Genomic DNA, 6000 nt, shown 5'->3' with positions numbered 1-6000 from the left:
AACTTGTTTATATTTTTAGCTAAATTGGTCCCTATCCCCATTTGTAACAAAATAGCAGGAGACCTTACGATATTGTTACACATCGAGTTTGATAAAAATCCATTACATTTTAGTGGTTAATGCGAAGAAAGGCATATCTACTTTTAGCCAAGTGGTCCCTAATAATGCCCAAGTTCCTATATAAATAAATTTGGAAGAGGACCCTATAATGATGCTCCAGATCAAATATGACAAAGATCCACCAAGCTGTTCATGAGACGCTGTATAAAGGCATTTCTAGTTTTAGCTCTAGCAGCCCCTAAAAGGGGTCAAATGTCCCAGCTGAACAAAGTTGGCTGCGGGCCTAATAAAGATGCTACAAATCAAGTTTGATTAGAATACATGACAAAAAAATCAAAGGATTTTTTTATTTATTATTTTTATTTATTTCTAAAATAGGCCAACTGATCCCACTTTAACAAATGCATATTCGCTATTCATGAATTTTTGGACAATGACGTCACACCTATAAAAAAGTGAAGGTCAAGCAAAACATACAATTGTAATTATTTCAATATTTCTGTTTCATAAGCAAAGTTTGACCGCAGTCATATCACAAAGCAAAGTTTGACCGTAGTCATATCACAGAGATAAACTGTATGCAGCGTACCTTCATTTCAGTGCAATGAGATTCAGTCATTATATAGCATATATATAATAAAACAGATTTCAACTGAGTTCAATATTTGCATACAATACTAAAGAAAAATATTCATATATAATAAATCAGTTAAATAATTTATAACAAATATATCAAAGCAAACAAGTACTCATTTAAATATGCAATCTGAATAAGTCACAAAAGCAAGAAACCTTTTCATATACAGACGACAATTGTAACAAGGAAAATCTTTTGAAAAGCACTTCTCTACATAAAAGACTCTTATCACACCCTTATTCATGTGATACGCAGACCGTATTCAGCTCTTTCTTTAATTTGATATATGTTGGTATTTGAACAGGTTTTTATCATATTTATTAAACTTACTTATCATTTTGAAATATATCAATATTCTTGCTAAATATACTGAGCCAAAGTTAGCTTTAAAACTGTGAACAGCGTCATTTAGGATAAACGCTTTGTCTACTTTTCACTCAGCGTAGCACAATCAACAGAGTGAAAGGAATTGACACTCTCGTCCAATCAGGCAGTGTTGCATAAATCTTCCATTTTGATAAATTATCTATAATGCGTCATCAAGTAGTTTGATTTGCAAACTGAAGTCACGTGGCATAGGTAACGAAAACGAATTTAGACGGCGTTCGCCGAAAAACCTGTTTAAATACGGATGTAGAATTCATGCATTAAATTAAACATTAACGTACTATATCCTTATGTGTAAGTATTTATATGCAATCTTCATATTGAAGAGGATATTAAATAACAAGTAAATAAATATTAAAATAATGATAATAACAGCTTTTTGCACACGGTTCGAATATGCGATTTGTTCACATTGTAGCAGTTGGGATAAAGTAAGAGTTCAGCTGCAGTTGCCCTAACTGCGCGGGTCTTGGCAGTTGCACAATTAAATATATCATAGAATGGCACAGTGTTTCAGTGGCCCAATAGTTTGAAACATAACTATATATCTAATGTTACTGTTGATTTAAAAATGTTGTGCCATGAAGTGTATTGGATAGAGCAATTCAGAGAACTCCGATTTTTCAATGTTCTAAGTCTAGCATTATTTATTTTGTTATCTATTGTTGTATCGAAGTAATTCAAGGGAAAATCTGCGAAATAGATATTAAACGCTTTAAAATCTTAGATACAATTATTAATGAATACTAGTACAAAGTATCGAGCTGTTGAAGCACACACTTTCCAGGATAAAGTTACATAGGACTCTCTATACGAGAAAATGGTTATATTGCTCAAAATATACTGTCACGAACACTGCCACTATTCAAATGATTATCTTTGAAAATCCCAATCCGTATTAGATCAGTATTTAAAATCGACCGTAAAGTAATTGAAACCTCCATCTCAGTATTTTGCTTGGTTGCATTCTATGCTTTTTAAGGACCTCGTTAAGACATGTAAGAGCCTGACATTATAGCCACTTTATAAAAGGTAACTCATGGAAGTAAATTTCAAATACTATGCACTAGCTATTTCCCTTTATTTCTTACTGCATTTCGCAATGTTTCTAGTTCAAATACATAAAGTCGTACAATTTTACTCCTCAAAATTTATCGCATAGTACGGTGGCCGAGTGGTTAAGGCGTTGGACTTAAGTTCCAATGGACGAATGTCCGCGTGGGTTCGAACCCCACCCGTACTAATAAATTTTTTATTAAACATTACTTTACGATACACTCGGAGTCTGACACGAATACTACTTTCCGCTCAAAATGATGAAGACCAGGGTGCCCCATCAGCACATTATTTCCGCTGGCAAGAGCCACTCCATTTCCGAAAACCAACTTGATGGCTTCTTTGTAAGACAACAAGAACAGGGGTTGAACCCACAGTGGAGAGGTGCAGGAATTTGGAAATTTAGCGGCAGCGTCATTTTTATTGTGATTTAAAACTGATGGCACGAATAATTAGAAGGTGACGGTGGATGAATAGATCCATTTCTCTGCGTAGCAAAGTTCTAACTAGGAGATACTTAGAATAAGGCAATATGTATAACTGAGTCCTGATTAGGTTATACTAAGTTCTAAATCCTGATTTGATAGCAAACGATTTTTCGGTATGTCAACTAGTACGGTGGCCGAGTGGTTAAGGCGTTGGACTTAAGTTCCAATGGACGAATGTCCGCGTGGGTTCGAACCCCACCCGTACTAATTAACTTATTATTAAACATTACCTACGATACACTCAGAGTATAAGTTTTGTTATAAGTGACACGAATACTACTTTCCGCTCAAAATGATAAAGACCAGGATGCCCCGTCAGCACATTATTTCCGCTGGCAAAAACCACTCCCCTTCCGAAAACCAACTTGATGGCTTCTTCGTAAGACAACAAGAACAGGGTTTGAACCCACAGTTGCGAAGGACAGGAAATTGGAAATTTAGCGATCTTATCCAGTCAGTCGCGTCATTTTTATGGTATTTAAACATTGGAACCGTTGGCAACCAACTAGTTTATTGACGCTGTAATGACGACGGCAGCCCCGGCGGCAACATTGCATCTGTTGACAAGAATGATTAGAATAGGTGCATCAAGTGATGACGACGGATAAAAAGATCCATTTCTCTGGAAAGAAGTAGCAAAGTTCTTACTAGGAGATAATTTGTACTAATTAGGTGATATGTTCTCTTAATTATGAATTACTAAGTCCTGATTAGGTGATAGTAAGTCCTAAATCCTGATTTGATAGCATACGTTCCTTTGGAATGTCATCAAGTACGGTGGTCCTGTGGTTAAGGCGTTGGACTTAAGTTCCAATGGACGAATGTCCGCGTATGTTTGAACCCCACCCGTACCAGATATCCTTTTTATTATTTCTTTATACCGTGTACCTTCGGTACTCTGGGAGAGTACTGGTCAGTTTTGCTGGAATGCACAAATGCTACTTTCCGCTCTAAACGATGAAGACCAGAAATGTCCCATCCGGACAGTATTTCAGGGATGGACGGGAGTGGTGAGGGGTAGGAAATTTGATATTTTACGGTCTTACCCAGTCAGTCGCGTCAGTTTTATGGTAATTTAAACATTGAAACCGGTGACGACCAACGGCGACGTAACATTGCAGCTGGTGACACGAATAATTAGAATAGGGGCATCAAATGATGACGACGGATGAATACACCCTATTCTCTGCCAACTAGGACATACTTAGTGCTAATTAAGCGATATGTTCTCCTAATTAGGAATTTATAAGTCCTGATTAGGTAATAGTAAATCCTAAATTTGACATATTCAGGCTTGATAAAAATGTACTATCTAATAAGGAGAAATTCAATTTGATATCATGAATGACGCAGTCTTGGGCAATTTTAATTTGTTTGCATTTATAACCATTTGATATTACGTTCTACCCGAAATTCATCAAGTACGGTGGCCGAGTGGTTAAGGCGTTGGACTTAAGTTCCAATGGACGAATGTCCGCGTGGGTTCGAACCCCACCCGTACTAGTTAACCTTTTATTAAACTTTACTTACGATACACTCAGAGTATTGGTTTTGTTAAGTGACACGAATACTACTTTCCGCTCTAAATGATGAAGACCAGGGTGTCCCATTAGCACATTATTTCCGCTGGCAAGAAACACTCTCCGTTCGAACCCCACCCATATTATGTATCTTTTTCTGTGAGCATACATGACGGAAAGTTGTTCTGAACGAACACACGGAATTCCCTTCGATACCCTCAGAGAGTATAAATCAGTTTTCTTGGGTAACACAAATGCAACGTACCGGCTCTAAATGGTAAAGACCAGAGGTGCCCCGTCTGTACAGTATTTCAGATATGGACGGGTGTCTTGAAACAAGGCCTCATCTTGCGCAAATCAACGGTTGGCTTCTGCACAAATCATCGCTAACAGGGTTCGAACCCACAGTGGCGAGGAGCAGGGCCTTGGAAAATTAGCGATCTTATCCAATCAGTCGCATTATTTTAATGCTAGTTTTAGGCAGTGATTAAATTTATTGAGTCTAAGCAAAAAAACAAAAAAAAAAAAACAACAAAAAAAAAACAACAACAACAACAACACACAAAAAAAAACGAAAAAAAAAAAACGATTGACCAATTACATTTAGTTTCACACTTCGTAGTCATATCATCAGTCGTTGAAAGCCCGCTCAAATTAAGGTTGACATTGCTCTTTCCATTTCTATTATATGCCGGCAGTTTCAATCGACGGCGATATGAACCGTGGTATCACATTCAGGACAATTTCGAAACTGAAAATACTGATTAAACTGCCACCGACAGTCATCCCGACGTCTACATAAACATAGCAACGACTGCTATGTATGGTATGCAATACCGACGGCGAAGGAGAATGCTTAACGACGACAGTACCGACGACGACAAAGGTCAAGTGCACGGCACAAACAATGACTGATTTACACAAAATGAACATTGACACCAATGAGGACAGACTGACTCTGACACATGACGCTGTACCTACGGCCATTCTAATATAAAACTGCTGTTCTTGTCACTTGTCGGGGGTGTTTTAACAGGAGAGAAAACGCGAGTTAACAGGAGAGAAAACGTATGTTAACAGAGAGATTCTCGCGTTCACGTATAAAAAAAGTGTCCGAACAACACGTGAGCGCGAGACTCTCTATTAACACACGTTTTCTCTCCCGTTACCCCCCCCCCCCCCCCCCCCACACACACACACACAAAAATGACAGGAACAGCAGTTTTATGCTAAAATGGGTGTCGGTGTCCCGATTGTTTTTTTTTTTTTCAGAAACTGCTTGTGGGAAATGATTGAAAACTTCAAACACTTATTCACTGCGATAAACTGACTTACACTGCACACGCTCCATTATTTTGTTTCGCTTAAAAAAAAAAAAAAAAAAAAAAAAAAAAAAAAAAAAAAGCATATACATGTACCCTTTTTCGACTTGTTTTGCAATTAGTTTTGGTTAAGTTTTTGTATGCAAGCAGGTATCTCAGTACTCACTCATGAGAATGGATTGGAACTTCACACACTTGTTCAGTGTGATAACCTGACAGGCTTTGTCCAGTTTTCATACATTTTGCGTTTTTCAGTTTAGAAATTTTTGTTAAGTTTTTGTATGTAAGCTGGTAGCTGGGAATGGATTGAAACTTCACATATTTGTCCACTTTGCTGAGCTGATATGCATTGTACTGGTTCTATAACAATGTTTTGCATTTTTACAAAACGGTGCCCCTTTCTCGACTTTTATATTCAGCTGAAAACGCTGTTGAAAAGTCAAGCGTTGTTCTCCTCAGACAGCTCTAGTTAAAAATGAAGTAACTTTTATAAGTTTACATAGTATCAAATTGCACATGTGAGGACCGGT

At 37.4% G+C, this 6000-nt stretch overlaps 3 non-coding genes across 3 annotated transcripts; all 3 read left to right on the top strand.

Annotated features, from left to right (window-relative positions):
• Nucleotides 1-2244: 2244 nt before the first annotated feature.
• On the top strand, nt 2245-2327 carry Trnal-uaa (transfer RNA leucine (anticodon UAA)). The gene has a single exon. It is a non-coding gene; the product is annotated as a tRNA-Leu (tRNA).
• A 425-nt stretch (nt 2328-2752) lies between these two features.
• Nucleotides 2753-2835, top strand: Trnal-uaa (transfer RNA leucine (anticodon UAA)). Its single transcript has one exon. It is a non-coding gene; the product is annotated as a tRNA-Leu (tRNA).
• Nucleotides 2836-4048: 1213 nt separating this feature from the next.
• On the top strand, nt 4049-4131 carry Trnal-uaa (transfer RNA leucine (anticodon UAA)). The gene has a single exon. It is a non-coding gene; the product is annotated as a tRNA-Leu (tRNA).
• Nucleotides 4132-6000: the final 1869 nt, after the last annotated feature.

This window comes from Mercenaria mercenaria, chromosome 19 (assembly GCF_021730395.1).
Source record: "Mercenaria mercenaria strain notata chromosome 19, MADL_Memer_1, whole genome shotgun sequence".
NCBI lineage: Eukaryota > Metazoa > Mollusca > Bivalvia > Venerida > Veneridae > Mercenaria > Mercenaria mercenaria.
The sequence above is the reverse complement of the archived record's forward strand: the minus strand, read 5'-3'. Positions and strand labels throughout refer to the sequence as shown.